The sequence below is a fragment of the Hyperolius riggenbachi genome, chromosome 11 (assembly GCF_040937935.1).
Source record: "Hyperolius riggenbachi isolate aHypRig1 chromosome 11, aHypRig1.pri, whole genome shotgun sequence".
Lineage (NCBI taxonomy): Eukaryota > Metazoa > Chordata > Amphibia > Anura > Hyperoliidae > Hyperolius > Hyperolius riggenbachi.
The window spans coordinates 49,024,920-49,043,747 of NC_090656.1; the positions used below are offsets into that span (position 1 = coordinate 49,024,920).

The window sequence follows — 18,828 nt, forward strand, 5'->3', positions numbered from 1 at the left end:
AAATTGGATGTCAGTATGCACCCTTAGGCAGCGAGCCTGGGGGACATGGGGATATTGGAGTGTTATCCACAATGATTGGAGAGTTACATTTCATGGTGTAAGAATTACAATTTCACTTTTGTTCATTCTGAGTTTAAAAACATGACAGAGCATGAAGAAGGAGATAGCAAGAGGACAGTCAGGGCCACAAGTAGTTCATGTAGCTAGGTCATGAGTAATAGTCATAAGTACATACACTAGATTTGAACTGCCCAAAACCATTTTTCATGATCCTGTCAGGTGACAGCCCAGCAATACGCTGATTTGGATATTGCCATTTTAATTTCCATTTGAAGCTGGAGTAGGACATCTGCTCATCTTCCTCTCTTGCCTCTCTGTAAAACAGGACACTCTGCTCTGCAAAGGACGAACATCTCATCTTCCCACCATCTGCATGTAAACTGTCACCTGAAGCAATTACAGAAGACATTTATCCAGGATCTGTACCCACCTTTAGACTCCTCCTCTTCACAGGTAAGTTAGGATTCCTATGGTTTCCATACATGGGTATGGAATGCCTCCAGGAACTAGCTGCAGTGTATCTTATAGATCTAAAGCACACCTGAAGTGAGAGTGATATTGAGGCTGTACAATTACAGTACTTTTGTTCTCATTTGTTCCTGAATTTCTTTGGATCTTGGCATGATGTCTAGCTTTTGAGGTGCTTTTGGTCTACTTCTCTGTGTCAGATAGCTCCTATTTAAGTGATTTCTTGATTGAAACAGGTGTGGCAGTAATCTGGCCTGCGGGTGACTACAGAAATTGAACTCAGGTGTGATAAACCACAGTTAAGTTATTTTTTAACAAGGGGGGCAATCACTTTTTCACACAGGGCCATGTAGGTTTTGAGTTATTTTTCTCACTAAATAATAAAAACCATCATTTAAAACTGCATTTTGTGTTCAATTATGTTATCTTTGACTAATAGTTACCGGTTTTTGATGAGCAGAAACATTTAAGTGTGACAAACATGCAAAAGAATAAGAAATCAGGAAGGGGGCAAATAGTTATTCACACCACTGTATGTCTATCTCATCATGTCACATGTCACCTCGTTGTCCTTTTATGCATTGCGTTGAGTTGCGTCGCATCCCATTTTTAGCAAGTGGGACTCAACTCAATATAACACATAGGCCTCGATTCACAAAGCGGTGATAACCCAGTTATCACGCCTAAAAGACTTTAGGCGTGATGACCTTTTCACCACTGAGTTATCACCGCTTTTTCCTGCTCTTCGCGCGAAGTTACCGCGCGTACGCGCGTTCGCGCGTACGCCCGTGAGTGCGCGCGCAAAGTCCCATAGGGCTTAATGGGAGCTTCGCGCGAAGCGTCGGGTGCTGCGCGCGCACTTACGCGCGTACGCGCGGTAACTTCGCGCGAGTTTCTTCTTATCACGCCTAAAGTGAGTTTAGGCGTGATAAGGGGCTTTTCACTGGCGTGCAAACACTTTGCACCGCTTTGTGAATCAAGCCCATAGTGTAAAAACCCATAACAGATGGCCCTGCCACACCTCCAACCACACCCCCACCACAGACCTAGTTACACATACCACAAACAAATATCAAACAAAAGATTTTTATAATTCATCAGATTGTGATAGCAGAGGGTGCTATTGACAGCTGCCAGCATGTCTGACACAGTCAATGTGGATAAGGCCGGGTCCAAACTACACTGGAAATGCAGTGTGTGCGTAAACGGCGTGGTAAGGGCACCCATCCAGGTTGCTCTCACATCCCGAGTGTATGCACTGCTGTAGCTCACATTGGCCGCTGCGTTTGCCTCACTACCAATCTGTTCACTTGTCCGCCCATACTTCTTTAGGATCCTAGCTAGCAACAGGGAGGATTCTTACTGGTCCACATGAACCAATAACAATTTTCTATATTGCAGGAGGATTCCCATTGGATGTTTTGCAAACCATCAGGATGCCGTATGCTTCCTGGTCTCTAGAACGAGTGGGGACAATGGTACACGAATTTCCATGGGACAGGTATGCAATTTTTGTGCAGTGTGAACAGACACTGTCTGTTCGCGTAGGCTTCCATTGCGGCTGCAGAAAAATGCAGCAGATTGGGACTTTGCATTTGTTGTCTGGCGATTGCGTTGTGCATTTGCATTTAGTGACAGTGTAGACACATCCTATTTACCATCTTTTTTTCTTTTCTTTCTTTTTTGCATTGACTTGCAATCCGGGAAACACATTGGGCTTGATTCACAAAGCGGTGCTAACCTACTTAGCACGTCTAAAGTCTTTAGGCATGCTAACCAGGGTGCTAAGTAGGTTAGCACCGGATTTCTCAATCAGATCGCGCGCTAACTTTGTGCGCGCGTTAAGTTTTATGCGCGCAAAGTCCTATGCGCGCTAAGTCCCATAGGCTTTAATGGGCACTTCGCGCGGAGCACCCTGCGCTCTGTGCAGTGCGCGCGTTAAGTTTTGCGCGCGAAAAGCTCGTTTAGACGTGCTAAGGGGGTTTTCACAGGCGTGCTAACAGTTAGCACCGCTTTGTGAATCAAGCCCATTGTTTTTCTCCTTCATGTGCCCTTAAGGACAACTGAAGTGAGAGGGATATGGAGACTGCCATATTTATTTCATGTTAAACAATACCAGTTGCCTGGCAGTCCTGTTGGTCAGTTTAGCTGCAGCAGTGTCTGAATTACACCATAAACAAGTATGCAGCTAATCTGATCTGACAATAATGTCAGAAACCTGATCTGCTGCATGCTTGTTCAGGGGCTATGGCTAAAAGTATTACAGGCAGAGGATCAGCAGGGCAGCCAGACAACTGGTATTGCTGAAAAGGAAACTAATATGGCAGCCTCCATATCCCTCTAGCTTCAGTTGTCCTTTAACCCACCTGATAATATTCCAGTGATCCACTTACGTATTGCTTTCTATTTTACAGCACAGTAGGACAAAGGGCGTGCTTATTTAATTATTGTAACTGATTGATAAATTACATTTTTATTCCTTCTATATTTATTTCTAAATTAATTATTGTAATGTAATAACACGCATGTGAGAATCAAATGCACAAATGAGGTAACTGTCCTGAAATTCCCAGACAGGAAGCACACTTATCAGGATTTTAGTGCCTACACACGTCACATGGCATAATTTGGCACAACAAAACCATAACTCCATAAGTGTTCCTTGCCTCCCCCCACATACAGTAGTTTTTTTCCAAATTTTTTTTGGGGGGGAGGGGGGCAGTAATATGCAAGGAAAACAAACCAGTCTTTTCAACTCTAAAGTTGAAAAGTGTTAAAGGAAACCTGTAATAAACTAAAAAAAAGAATTGAACTTATGAACTCACCTGGGGCTTCTACTGGCCCCCTGCAGACGTCCTGTGCCTGCACCAGGACAAAACGATCGGGACAAAACGATCCTCCGGTCCCCTGCCGTGGCTCACTTTCGGTTTCACTGACTTACAAGTTGACGGCCACTGCGCCTGTGTGGCCTCTTACTGAACCTGTGCAGGACGCTACCAGCGATGGGAGCGAAGCCGCACAGGCACAGTGGACCGCCGACTGTGAAACCGAAAGTAAGCCGTGGCGGGGGATTGGAGGATCATTTTGTCCCGGTGCAGGCACAGGACATCTGCAGGGGGCTGGTAGAAGCTCCAGGTAAGTTTAAAGGGAACCGAAGGTGAGAGTGACATGGAGGCTGCCATCGTAAACAATACCAGTTGCCTGGCAGCCCTGTCGATCTTCTGGAATACGTAGTGTCTGAGTCAAAACCCTGGAGTCATTTTATTTGAGCACAGGCAACGCGTTTCGCGGGTCTGAGCCCGCTTCCTCAGGCCAATACAGTGCCAAATTACAGAAATCATGTAGCATAGGGAGCCTCCGTTGTCATTGAGGTAAGATACCTCATTTTTCTCTCTCATAGGGAATAATTGCACAAGCGTTTTGTGGGCGATTTTGAAAATCACCTGCTCTTGAAAAAAGGCAGAAAACGCCCCTAGTGTGAACGGGCCCTTAGCGTACCTGATCTGCATGCTTGTTCAGGTTCTATGCCTAAAAGTATTAGAGACACAGGATCAAGAGGACTGCCAGGCAACTGCAATTGTTTAAAAGGAAATAAATAGCAGCCACCATATCCCTCTCACCTCGGGTTCCCTTTGACATTTTTTTCTTACTTTATTACAGGTTTCCTTTAAAATGGACAAATAAAAAATGATTGGTATAACCAAGTTACAAGTGGACAACATTACATATATACATTTTACAGCAATAGGATCACTTTAGTAGGAACATACAGAGAAGCCCATTACAACAAACTAAGGCTAGCTTTCAGACGTTTTTGTCTGCTTAAAGCGATATCAACTATTTCACTTCATGCATTACCAATTATTTTTTGGGGCATGCGGTAACATGTACACAGGAAGCTCCATTCATCTATCTTAAGTATGGTGTGAAAACACTCATACCATGTCGACTAAGTGTTTGTGAACTTGCCCATGACTTCCTATTTTTCTTTTTTTTTAAATGGAGCAAATAGTAGCCAGAAAACACTCTGAGATCCGTGTAGCATAATGGTGCCTTCACACTTGTAAGAGCAATTCTTGATAACATTTTTTTTTATTAATCTAAATCTACATATGCAAATTTTTGTGTGCAATTTTGACTATCTGTCTATGCGCTGTGACAGGGCAGCCATCAGAATTTTCTGGGCCCCATATTGGGCAAACCTACTGGGGTTCCTTACTTCTCTGTGCCTCCACATGATAAGTCACAATCACAAATCACATGTAGGTCGTGATAGGTGTATTGTAGTGGGGCCTCTTGGTGTAGCAGGTCTCCTCCACCTGCCATTTTAGACTCCTAAGGGGGTGGAGCCACATGCAGGGGCAGGGCCATTGAAGTCCTCCCCCCCCCCCCCCCTGCATTGCCATGTATCCTCCAGTTATGCATAAGGGGTAGAGGGGACATACAGCAGCTGGCATCAACAGCATTTCACCACACAGCTCATGTGGTTTAAAGGGGCCACGCCACGGTAGTGATCGACCGCTAGGGCCCATGTGGAACTGCCACAGTTTGAGCCCCAGACTGCCTTAGGGCCCCATACAGCCGTACCTCCTGTACTGCCCTGAAGTCGGCCCTGTGTTGTGAAGGCAAAAATATGCTGTTCAATTTTGTTTTTTGAAGTTTATAACTTCCTGTCCCTCCCCTCTATTTCCTGTGGGTTTTGCCACTACTGGCCTTATTTATGTAAATGTTGGTATTCTCGTGTGAATTTTTGCATTTGGAAAGCAAACATTCCCATTTCCATTGAAAATGTCACATGTCAGTTGCAAAAACAAACAAACATAAAAACATCTATCCAGTACATTTAGAACATTTTTTTCTGCAGGTAATTAAAATACACAACAAATACAATGCCATTGATTTGCATTAGATGTGCAGCGAGCGCACATTCGCAAAAACGCAATTCACATACAAATGATGTCATGTGTATCGTGTTTTTACAATTCAGCACTGCGTAGCTTTAACGAATTATTGCGCATTCATACAACTTAGTACCCAAATTAATTTTACTTCCTTATCTTCCCACCAACAGAGCTTTCTGTTGGTGGGATCTGATTGCTGCTGTGATGTTTTTTTGTGTTTTATGAATTCAAAAAGTTTTTTTTTTTTTAATAAAATAAGCTAATGTTTTCTTATTTTTTCCCTCTCCCCGAGATCCCACCATGTCAAACACCTCTCATAGGCATCAGCCTATCAGAGGGACTCAATTATGTGCCTCTCCTGGGGACAGCTCAGTGACAGAGCTGTCCCCCACCAATGATGTTGGCTGTTTTTTTTTTTTTCGATTTACAGCCTGCCAGCTCTGATCGGAGGCTGGCAGGCTTTTCATGACCGTCTCCCCACTCCTCCTGCAGGGAACGCGCGCTCGCGCTTGCACTCATTCCCTGCTAATCTTGCGATGAGTGAGATGATGCACCGGTGCGTTGTGGAGGAACAAGAGAGACACTCTGCGGCCGCCATCCTGCGTTAGGAGGTCCAGAGTGGTTAAAAATATCATAGTTATTCTAGTAATGTGCTCAGTGCCCAACCATTGCATTCACTGTTTACATGCTGCCTGCTCAAGTACCAAATGCTGCCCTTTTATTAAATTCATATACTCCTTTCACAATGGCATTCACAAGCTAGAAGGGAAAGGTCACACAGTGAGTCAATTAGGTTCTGTACAATGAGATGCAAATAATTTTGAGTTGCTGCAGGACTATGCAAATTTATTCCACTTGAAAATGGACCAATCTAATTTTACCTCTGCAGGATGTGATTGCGTCATGTTCAACATTTGCATAATGCTGCATCAACTCAAAATGATTTGCAGCACTGCTAACATTTGAAGTTTAGTTACAGGAGGTGGGAGCAGAATGATGAGGTCATCAGTTATACACTGCATACCTGCAATGTCCAGTAAGCAGGCTAGGGGGTGGGGCTTAGCCCATACTATGTCGCTTATCTTCAGAGATCAGTGTAGGCACACAGCTGCTGATGTTTTCAGCTTTCTAGTCACAGGTTTAGCTGAACGTACCTACAGATGTTTTGGCAGGTAAAATATTTCCCACTTGTGTTTCAGCAGCGTGTATAGCTATTTGCCCACAGTTTATGAAACTGTTGGATAAAACTGTTGATATTTTTATGTTCCCCTTTAGCGGAAAAGAAATTGCGTTTCCTCTAAGCTATCACAGAATTCATGGTCCCTGCAATGCAGAGTGCTGAGCACCTTCAAGGACGCAGCGACAGACTCAGATGCCCTTTAAAGAAGTATGTTTTATTCCCTCTCTTTCCCCTTTTTTTACCCCATCCATACAATTGTCTTTTTTTTATATGCATTAATATGTCATTACTATAGTAGTGTATTATTCATTGAGGCTACAGATGCAGACAAACGAACGTGCAATGTCCTATTTATAATTTATAAACTAAATAAAGCAGATCTGGAAACCTATAAAACAGTACAGAGTACACACATATAATTCCACCAGATCTCCACTCAAAAGCTTAACAATGTAGATTAGCTACATGCAAAGCTTGGGAGACGCGTAGGGTTAAACAAGCGTTAGATCGTATTCCGGCTTTTGACAAATGGTAATAACAATAGTGCCTCAGATGTTTTTTTGCACGTCACCCTGTGTGAGGAAGGATAGGTTCATGGTTCTCTATTCACTGTGACACCCTGCAGGGGGAGGATGGGAGGAAGGCAGTGAGGAAGTGGAGGGGGGGAGTTGGAGGAAGAGAGGGGTCAGAGGAGGAGATGCTGATGGGAGGAAACTGTCAGAGATGAAGCAGCAGCCTGCAGCTGTGTGAAAGAAAAAGAGAGGGATTGAGGGACAGAAGAGAGAAAAGGGGAGAATCAGATTACTGGGGGGAAAAGCAGGTATTTGACAGCCCTCTACTCTGATCTGTATCTCTGTGTATATGTGTTTGTGTGTCATTTGTCTTATTTTTTCCATACTTTGGCGTGAGCCTGTGACATGTGCATGTGTGCTGGCAGTACAACCGCTGCTTGGTTCAGCCTTGCCTATGCCATGATTTGTATGTGTATTCATCAGCTTCTACCAGTCTGCCATACGTGGTGCCAGCAGACTGTTTACATGTCTATATGCCAAGCACGATCCGTCTGTGACTTCCTCCCCATCGCTCCGTGTGTGTGTGTGACATATGTGTGATGTTTAATGATATGCTGTATTACTGTAGTGTCTACATGGCCGGTGGAGTATAGGAAGTGTTTTACGGTTGCTCTGCCCGGGTTTTGGCCACACACGTGCTGCATTGTGCTGCTCTTTATTCAGTCGAGTGGCTTGGAAGACACAGCGACTTCTGCTTTGCATTGTTATGGTTGCAGGACACGCTTTTTCTGTTCGCTTGGAAGGGAACTTTATGTTCTCCATCCCTGAAAGCTTTTTGTTTTTTTTTTATATATCCAGTTCTGCAGTTTCTGCTCAGATGACAGAGGAAAAAGGGCATGTGGAGCAGAAACAGACAGAGGAAGTGACAGATCGCGACTGGGGGGGAAGGATGTGGGGAGAGGAGGGGAAGAGAGGTGCGGTGGTGGTGGGGGGGGGGGGATTAGAGGGATGCACGGCTTGTCAATGGGTGGGAGAGGGGGAGAGAGATGTAATTTGGAGTGAGGTCATCTTATCTTTCAGTGCATGAATTAGTCATTCAGCTGGTAGCTTTGAGGGGAGCAATGCATCCTGGTCTTTGTAGTTCTCAGCCGTAAGAAACTCTATCTGATTACTGAATGGTCGTATGGTCTGTTCCGCTAGATTAATATGAGAATCATGTTTCGTAGACTGTGTTATGCTGGAATGATGTGTTCTCAGGGGCAAGCGTGAACTGCAGATGTGATTTCACGCTAACATGATGTCCAGTATGGGTTTGTTTTTTTCACACAAAAGCAAATTTGATTTGTAGGACATACATTTTTTTTTTTATAATAATGGGCAAGTACTTATTGCTAATAGTTTTCCTTTATACAAAGAGACCTCTGTTTGTGGTTAAGTAGTAATCACAGCGAAGCTATGGCCTCCTCTTTTACACCGACCCCCCCCTCCTGCTCAGTTTACTCTGCTCCTCCATTCATCCTGTACTGTAATCAATTATTCATCAGATGTATGTCGGCTCCTCTCTACAATGAACTGGGAGACAATGCCGTACCTAGCTCAGCTCTTTGCTCACCATTCTGGCAATCCCCATTGTTTCCAGGCGTGACAGCGATATTTAGGATTAGGAGGCGCATTGTTGCAGAATACGGCTGGCAATAGTCTGTGATGATGACACACTGGGCTGTGATGAGATCACTGGAGATCAAAAGGGATCTTGCAAACCTGACCAGTTTATTATGCACCAGTTTAGGTGCAGAGTGTTTTTTTTCCTATAGGCATGATAATACAGCTATAATAACATAATAAAACACTGTTTTAGGCCCGGTTCACATTAGCGTTTGGCAACGGAACCGGCCGTACGGTTCCGTGGTCCAAAATGCTGCAGGGCCCAATTTTCCGGACTGTTTCGCTCAGCGGAACGGAACCGGAAGGTTTTGCAGCATATAGGAACCAATGAAAACAGATGTTTTACAACACACTGGCTGTAAAATGGACCGTTTTCACCGGATCCAGCTGGCCTGATCCGTATGTCCGGTTCCGTAAAAAAACGCTAATATGAACCGGGCCTAAAATCAATTCTGCATGAAAAAAAAAGTTTTGGGATGCAAATGTGCAGAAAAATACTTGATTCACCAATTCATAGATCTCATCTCCTCCTCAGCAGCCTTCAGCTGCGTACATTTAAAAAGTGCAGTGTGTTAAATTGTTTGTGAGGTGTACTCGGTCCTGATAGAAGATTATCGTTAACAATATTCTACTATCACCTTATTTAATCCTATCATCACACTAGCCTCCCCCTACCTACTCCTCACACTAACCTCCCCCCTACCTACTACTAACACTAACCTCCCCCTACCTACTCCTAACACTAGCCTCCCCCCTACTTACTCCTCACACTAACCTCCCCCCTACCTACTACTAATACTAACCTCCCACCTACTTACACCACCTACCTACCCATGGTTCCCACCAACATCACTGCTTTAAAGCGCCAGTAACCAAAGTCTCCACGGGCCACGGCTACAGCCGAACTCCTCCGACTCTATCCCCACTGTCACTGTTCCTACCTGTAGTATTTGGCGTTACCGGCACTGCCTTGAGTTCACCACCAACAGAGTTCACTGCCGCTCATTCACCTCATTCATGATACTTTACCTGAACTTCAGCACCAAAATTAACCTTCGTAGCTGCAATTTGAAGCAAACTCAAGATGAAATAAAAACATTTAAAAAAAAAAAAACCAGATGCTTACCTAAGTGACCTCACTGCCACCCTCTTTTAGTTTGCAGCCGTGTTCCCTCCTCGGCTTACTACACAGGCACGGCGCTGTACTTGCTCAGGTGCAGTAACGCACACTTGTACATGCCGGGGAGCGTGTGCGGCTAATGGTGGGGTTGAGAAGGAGATGGGAAACCTCTGAGGGTAGAGTAGGGTAGGTTGAGACATAGTAAAACATCGGTAAAGATTACCGTTATTTTACTACTGGAATTAAGTAGTAGAATATCAGTAATTTTACTAGTGCCATTCCCCGAGCCCTTATTTACAGGCCCCTTTTTTACATGAATGCGTCTGGGAAGTCCAAAGATCCTTCCAGAAAAGGAAGAAAAAAAAAAAAAGGACTCCGGGAGCCCTGTATAGTGTAGCCTTTTGTGATTTCAAAATAAAGAAATAAGGGGTGTAGAAGAGTGATACCCTCAAGTGAGGAAAGCAATACTCGCAACCACAGTATGATGGCAAGTGTGGAAAACCCGTCCTCACTCGGGCTCTTTAGGTTCTTGGTATCAGGAGGGTCACACTACAAAATGCTGTTGTAAGTTCAAGGAACTTAGAACAAATACCTCCAATAAACTGGTAGGGGAGGGGGGTAACTGGAAGGGAAGAGGCACCCCCCCCCCCCAATAAAAAAATGGATATGGATAATCCGAAACAATAATAGAAAAAGGTTTCTTAGGGAGAAAAGAGTGTGAGGTAAAAAGGTATTGAACACTGAGAACAGATCTGTTGTATTTTGTTCCTTCTGAGGCAAGAAACCGTTTCTATTGTTGTTTTGGATTATCCATACCCCTCTTCCCTCCGAGTTACCTGTTTCTGGAAAGCATCGGGCTGGTTTTCAGGATTTCGTATGATCTCCAGTCCAGCCAGGCACGCTGCCACAATGGGGAATCATGTCAGAGAATCTCTGCAGCCTAATCCAATTGTTCCTAATTATAGGAGATGCTTCAGAGCTGATCATTTTCCTGTCACAGCATAGCCAGATCTGAAGTCACAGGCAACAAAAGACTTCATCAAACCTTGACTCAAATGATACATCTTTGCATCAGTGTTTGTTTTCACTGGATTGTAGCTCTATGTATGATGAGAAAATCACATAACTAAAGGTCCGTACACACGCCGGACTTTAGGCAACGACGGGTCCGTCGTTGCCTCCCGCTGGGTGGGCGTGCCAGCGACAGTCCGGCGTGTGTACGCTCTGTCGTCAGACTGATACGGCTGTTCCTGAGCGATCCGCCGGGCGGATCGCTCAGAAACAGCCGTATCAGTCTGACGACAGAGCGTACACACGCCGGACTGTCGCTGGCACGCCCACCCAGCGGGAGGCAACGACGGACCCGTCGTTGCCTAAAGTCCGGCGTGTGTACGGACCTTAAAGCTGCAGATTAGCAGCTTGTATCCATTAGTAGAAAAGCAGGGTTAACGTAAGCATTTTTTACTTTTGTAAGTTTTTGGCAATAGAGCTTAACACTAGGCACATACATAAATCTACAATCAATCAACAATGTGTTCAATAGAGAATGATTGAATGTATATTAAATACAGTCAGTAAATGTAGCTGACCCGTGCAAAGGTCACATAAACCACAGCTCATTAAGAGTACAATCTCCCGGACGAACGTGCAGTACGGGTAGTTAATGGTGCTGATTGACGACAAATGATCCATCTATTGATCGTTCCAGCTATCTGAATTTTAGATTGATTCTATTAATCTGATTATATTTTGGTGTTCCCAAACGATTGTTTCCAATCAGGTTGGACAATCGTTTGGGATATTGTTCAGGAGATCGTATGGTTACAGGGCAACTTAAAAGGTGCTGTGTTGAAAGTGTGTGTGGTGGTGGCCCCGGGGGTGTGTTATGGGGTTTCTGCACATACATGGGGGGCTCCATGTGAAAGTGTATGTGTGGTGGTGGTAGGGGCGTGTGTTACGGGGTTTCTGCACATACATGGGGGGCTCCATGTGAAAGTGTGTGTGTGGTGGTGGTAGGGGTGTGTGTTATGGGGTTTCTGCACATACATGGGGGGCTCCATGTGAAAGTGTGTGTGTGGTGGTGGTAGGGGGGCGGGGTTAGCGGGTTTCTGCACATGCATGGGTGGCTCCATGTGAAAGTGTCTGGTGGGGTTGGGGTTGCCATGAAAGAGATGGCTGGTGCACATGCATCATGGGAGGCTCCAAGTGAAGCTATATGGGGGATGGAGGTTGACATGAAAGAGGAGGCTGCTGTACAGTGGGGGCTATATATAGAACAGGGTGCTGTAGGAGGAAGTGGGAGCTTGCTACACACAGAGGAGGAAAGTGGATAAACAGTATAAGAGGGGATGCACAGCTGGGATCTGTAAAACAAAGGGCTGCATTGCAAAAGCTAGAACACATGAAATGGTGCAGAGCACGATGGAGGCTACATATGGCATAGGGGCTGCTACTACACAATGGGGCACACTGAACATGACATTACATGGGAATGCATGCAGCCTGGGGTAGCAGGGAGATCTGACACTGAGGGGGACATACATGGGTCTGTTCACCTAAGCAGTGGTGCACATTGCTCGACACTGCTGCTGTTGGCAGGGCATGGAGTATGGCCCCTTTCAGTATTTCACTAGACATCTGTACTGCAACCAGTCAGAACAATCCCAATCCATTTCTAACAAAAGTGGACTGAAAAATGGAATTGTCCAGTCAGGTGACTGGGGGAGTGGCTTTGCCCATGCTGTGTTGATCCGCTGCAGAGAGCAGAAAGGGAAGGACACAGCGCTGCTTATGTTGACTGTGCTGTGTTGCCTGACTGTGAACAGAATTTGGTAGCCAGTCCTGTGTTACAGATAAACAATACATATAAACGTACTGTGCATGGTCAGCCCACCTGGTATTCACCTTTAACTGGTAACACTTCCTAATATGTGAGGTAATCTTGTAATAAAACGTTATTTCTTTGGCGGTTTCCTCTTTATATTGCTAGAGAGAGCTTCACAGTATGAGGACCACAAGTGCACTTTGATGACGAAAGTTCATAGCAGACGCTTCTCTCATTTTCAAGCATGTTTGTAAAACTCTCCAAACTGAGCAAACAGGAGCTGGAACAGAAATCACTTCAGTTAGCTCTGAACTTGCTTCTTCATAGAAAAGCAGTACACATAGACTATGTTCCAGGCTTTCATCTCATCCTATGATAGAGCGTAACCACTTGAGGACCAGAGGTTTATACCCCCCTAGTGACCAGGCCATTTTTTACAGTTTCGCTCTTCACAACTTTAACGGTTTATTGCTCATAGCACCCAAATGAATTTTACCTCCTTTTCTTCTCACTAATAGAGCTTTCTTTTGGTGGTATCTGATTGCTGCTAGTATTTTTTTTATTATTATTATTATTATTATTAATGTTATTATTAATAATAAAAAATAGTTTTTTTTTCATTTTTTTTTAATCTCCCCCCTCCCTTCCCCTTTTCCCCCTAAATTAGCCTTACACTGTATTAATTATATGGCTATGGCACGGATTAGATTGTGAGCCCATCAGAGGGACAGTTAGTGACAAGATAATATACTCTGTACAGCGCTGCATCAAAAGAACAGCCTGCCAGCGCTGATCAGCCACTGGCAGGCTGTTCACTGCAGCTGTTTGTTTATAGTGACGGGAGCTTGTGCGAGCGCAAGCTCCCATCTAATCTGCTCCTCGTGAGATGACACCATATGGCGTCCAGGAGGAACAACAGAGCCTCTCTGCAGCCGTCAATATGCGTTAGGCGACACAGAGTAGTTAAGCTACATATTTGCATTTGTGTTATCTCATCTGAAATGATCAGTTGTGATAGTTTCAGAGGACATTTTACAAATGCAGTCATTACACAGACACACTGCTCAACCCCCTGCTGAGGAGCCTGTTCTGTGCTATGGAGGGGCAGGGGGAGAACGATTGCGAAGTGCCAGGATAACCATAAAGTGACTATGGGTGACAGAAATCTAGAGGGTGCACAAAGCCTATGTTGTTGCAGTTTTGTTTTTTTTCATATGCAACTGATAGAACTTTAACCAAAGATTGAACATCATTCCAATCAGTAGCCAATATCCCATTCCCACGTGAAATCTTTACCTTTACTCGAATAGATCATCGGGGAGGGGGTCTGTATGGTCAATATTGTGGTGAAACCCCTCCTACAGTGTGATGTTATGACCCTGACAGTTTACTGCCTGTGAATTTTGTTGCATTGTGGGAAATAATTGATTTGTCCAACTGCTGAGAAAGCCATATCTCCCGCTGTGCATAGAACGCTCAGTAACGAACATTCCGTACAGATCACCTGGTAGAACTAAAGATGTCTAAAGATTTTACATGGGGCAAACACTGACTAAATCTCTAAATGAATATTGTAAGCAATAAGCAGTTTTATTCATGATGTTATTTTCACTACAGTTCCTCTTTGATATTTATTAAACAAAAAAAGGTTTATACACCATACTGCAGTTTTTGCCAAAGAAAATATGCTGTAATTAACAGATGAAGCTTCTCCTCTGCAATTCTCAGCTGCCTGCTCACTTAGGGCCCTTCCACACTGCTGCGCTTCGGTACAATTTTTGTGATCTTCTATTTGAAAAAAACTTCCCACAGCTTTTTTTTTCCACGTTGGGAAAGGCATTTGCGTCTGCCGATCACACACGAAAATCACAGCAAAACGTGTGCTGGAAAATATGATGAATCGCGATTGCAGCCCACCGTGATTGCGGGTGTGGAAGGGCCCTAAATCTGAAGTCTTTATAGGTTGTCAGCCAGAAGGGAGGTGTGTCCTCAGCTGACACGACCATGTGACTGAAGTGGTGTGTTTCAAACTGACTGAATGTTAGCAGGCAGTGTCCAACGTTCTGAGATTTTAGTGTGAATGGGTAGATTATATCCAACCTTAAAGAGACACTGAAGCGAAAAAAATAAATTATGATATCATGAATTGGTTGTGTAGTATGGATAATTACTAGAACATTAGTAGCAAAGAAAATATTCTCATATTTTTATTTTCAGTTATATAGTGTTTTTCTTATAACATTGCATCATTCTCTAATATTTGCAGTTTACACATTACACTCAGCATTCTAAATGATTTTACAGAGCAGGCCAGTAAACTATTAACCTGTCCTCTGCAGAGAAAAAGGAAATACAATGACTGACTGTTGCGATAACAAGCTTCAGAAGACTCTCTGTGACTTTGAAAGTCATGGAGCTCAATGGCTCTTTTGCATAGATAACAACTGGAGTTTCTTAACTATTCCTGTACTGGAAACAATATTAGACTTATGTCTCTGCTCCTAATGCTTTATTACTTAGCTGTACTGCACGTACAAATCATTATATAGTCATTTTTTTACTTCAGTGTCTCTTTAAGCATTGTGTACATGCTAAATGAAGCTCGACAGAGGCGACTAATACCATTTCTGCTGTAAATTTAGTGTGAGTACAGTGGACCCTGACCCCTTGGTCAGTGGTCAGCCCTGCAGATTCACTCGGCCGAGCACAGGCAGAAAGCATTGTTCCCCTCGCTCACCTTGTCTGATCTTTGACGCACCTTGTGTGCTGCACAGTGTAGTAGTTTTACCACATCTGTGTAGTAGATGGGTAACCTGAGTTTACTGTGAATGGATACTTCAGGTCATCCCTCATATTACACAAAAGAGATACATTTGTATAATCAGGCTTGTATCATTGATTGTGCAGCAGGCTTTAGGGCTGGTTCAGACGGACGTTTGGAGGCGTCGGGTTCGTTGGCGTCGCGGTTGCGGCAGCAGCGTTCATGTTGCGTTCGGATGCGGTCGCGTTTTTTCTTCCCCTAGAGGGACATTAGCTGTCGCGGTTAACCACCCCTGGAAGCTACATGTAGCTTCCAGGGGCTCCTTGAACGCCAGGGAAAATCGGGACCCGAACGCCGCGTTCGTGCAAACGCGCTTGAAAGCTTGGTACAAACGCTCCCATTCACTTGAATGGGAGCGTTTAACACCAAGCCCCAAACGCTGGCTGTGAATGCTCTGCAAGCGTCCGTCTGAACCAGCCCTTAGGGTTCTGTGGCATTAGCCTTAGGCTATGGACCCACTACGAGAGCTTTGTGGGAAATCACAAAGCGCCGGTAATTTCTCGAGTCATTGAAGTGCTGCAATTTCACCACGACTCCCGGAGCAACCACAATGTGTCTCTGCAGCCAGTGATGGGATCGATCTTGAAATACTGCAATTCTGTGAGTGGAACCATCTCCATAGGGTTCTACTGTTAGGCCCCGTTCACACTACATGGCAACGAGTGCCGGAGGACGACACGCAGGACATCAGAAAGTGCATAGACTGCACTGTCTGATGTTCACACTGCATGCGTTCCGGACCAGTGCGGTCCGGGAACACATGCTGCACGCATTTTTTCACAAAACGTGCAGCTGACCCATTCACTTTCAGAGAATGGGATCAGCCACGCAACGCATAGAAACGCAGATGGCGTGCGTTCGTACGCGTTGCGTTCCGAACGCACGGCCATCTGCGTTACATGATGTGAACGTGGCCTTAGAGATCTTTGCCAGTTGCCGGTAATCACTCCCAGTGGGCCCCAGGCCATAAACCGCGGAGAAAGGAAGTGTTTAAAGCTGAGGGAGGGGTGCAGGATGGGTTAGTGTAGTGGATTGAGGAAATCGGTTGGTAGAAATATGTGCGGGCAGGCAATCCATACAGTGTATGCGCTGTGGAATCTATGTATGGTGTAACTGTGCATGTCTATTCATAGGGTCAGAGGAGATGGAGGGCATCATCGATGAAGTGTGCACAAGGTTGAAGGCCCTCTCCAAATGTTGCTTTGAAGTTACACCTTTGGCTGTACGATGTTTACAAAAAATGACTAATTTCAGCACAATTTGAGATCACTATGCAGCATGCGCAAGTAAAGCCCACTACATTTTTATTTTGCCCAAGAGGATTATTTGTACAGGTTTCCTCTGATGTCATTGGCCTTCTCTTTAGCAGTCTGCCATGCGGGACTAAACTCAGATGACTGCTATTGTGGTTGTCGCACCTCCCATTGCCCCTCCACATAGAACAGGATAGGATGCTTGACGGATAGCTGAGCAATGTGACTGTACAACAATCTTTCCTAAATCGTCAGCAACACTAATCATGAACAAATGGATTTGGTTGCCAGCCATCTGGTGTGTGAGTGAGGCTTTATAACAGAAACTATGTGACCAATCATACACTGGCTCAGTAATCCTTTTCTCTCCCCATAGACAAAGGGAATGGTTCCTTCACCACACACACACCAAATCAGGACATCAGCTGAGTCAGGAATAATAGAAATCTGTCTTGCAGTGCAGTGATCCTGGCAAACACAGGAAGGTCCGACAGCAGCCGCCTCACACCTCTCCCCCATCTGCAGTGGCAGCCTGTAGCAGAACACTGACAGACTGGCAGCTTGTAATAGTTTTACAGCATTTCAACGGTCCCTCTAGAATAAACATGAGATGCCTTTTACAAGCTGAGCAAACATGAAATAGGTGACTCCTTTATTGCAGCTGAACAGTCAATGTGTGTTCAGTGAGTGTTTAGCTGTCATTCATGTACCATTATTTTCCTCCTGTACATTATGAGTTGCATCTTTATTTTTGCAGTGTGCAAAAAACTGCATATGTGTGTGTGTATATATACACACATGCACACACACATCACGGATATTTGCAAAGCATAGAATATCACTGAATTGGTCAGCTTAAATGACACACTATATTTTTTTAAACACTTAAAGCTTGATTCACTAAGGCAAATAGCACGCCTTATCAAAGTTAGCACGCCTTATCAGAGTAGCATAGCGAACTTATGCCTGCTAATTGGCAGTGACGAGAGCTCCACTCGTCCTGCCCTGAGCCCCTGCGGGTTCGTAGTGCTCGCTATGCTACTCTGATAAGGCTTGTTAACTTTGATAAGGCGTGCTAACTTTGATAAGGTGTGATATTTGTCTTAGTGAATCAAGCTCTTAAAGGGACACTTAAGGCAGGAATAAAAAATCAGTTTTACTTTCCTGGGGCTTCTACCAGCCCCCTGCAGCCGTCTCATGCCTCTCGCACACTCACAGAGCCTCCGGTCCCCCGCCGCCAGCTAGTTTCGTTTTCCCCACAGGCCTGGCCAATGTGTATTTTTCTTCGCGTTCCCGTCCGCAATATCGTCCTGCTCCTGTGCAGGATGCTATTAAGGATGGGAACATGAAGAAGAATACGCGTGGCCTGGCCTGCGCAAGCGCAGAAATCCCTCTGACTCCCTGTCAGGGCTTGTCAGTGAAAACGAAACTAGCTTGTGGCGGGGGATCGGAGGCTCCGTGAGTGACTGCGAGGGCACGGGGTGGCTGCAGGGGCTGGTAGAAGCCCCAGGCAAGTAAAACTGATATTTATTCCTGGCTTAAGTGTCCCCGCCTTGCAATTTTTCAGTTGATTGTCCTGACGACCGTTGATTTTTTTTTTGAGCGATGAGCAGTGATCCTGTGACTGGGTACAGGTGCGTGATCATGTGAACGCCATTTAGCATCCCGTGGTGATAGAGACTGTCGCGGCAGATCGGATCTTTAAGATTCCCAACGACAAAGTACCGCGATCGCTTGAAGTCTCATTCACGTCCATCTTGTACCATCATGGGACATCACATATACCCGCTGGCAGGTAGATGAATCGGAGGAGTGCTCGTCGTCGTAGGACGTCGCCATGATCCATCTTCCTTCGTCGTGAAGTGAGTATGCAGCTTTAGGGTGCATACACACATCCAGTTTTAATTGGGCAACAATTGACCTATTTTAGCACTTCCGTGTATTATGAGATTGAACCTGAAAAGAAAAGTCAGATGCTCACCTATGGAGAGGGAAAGCTCTGGATCCTCATGCCCTTGATACAT

At 44.9% G+C, this 18,828-nt stretch overlaps 1 protein-coding gene across 10 annotated transcripts in view; it reads left to right on the forward strand.

Annotated features, from left to right (window-relative positions):
- SIPA1 (signal-induced proliferation-associated 1) overlaps positions 1 to 18,828 on the forward strand; it is a 215,503-nt gene that overhangs the window by 17,789 nt on the left and 178,886 nt on the right. For 6 of the 10 annotated variants that reach the window (XR_011024852.1, XR_011024853.1, XR_011024854.1 and 3 more), the window contains exon 1: positions 7,304 to 7,429. The gene's annotated coding sequence lies outside the window, so the exon portion shown is untranslated. Of the gene's footprint in view, positions 1 to 385; positions 514 to 1,929; positions 2,030 to 6,499; positions 6,602 to 6,704; positions 6,817 to 7,303; positions 7,430 to 18,828 lie in introns of those variants that run through there. The other 4 variants (XM_068260904.1, XM_068260905.1, XM_068260906.1 and 1 more) reach the window with 3 other exon arrangements.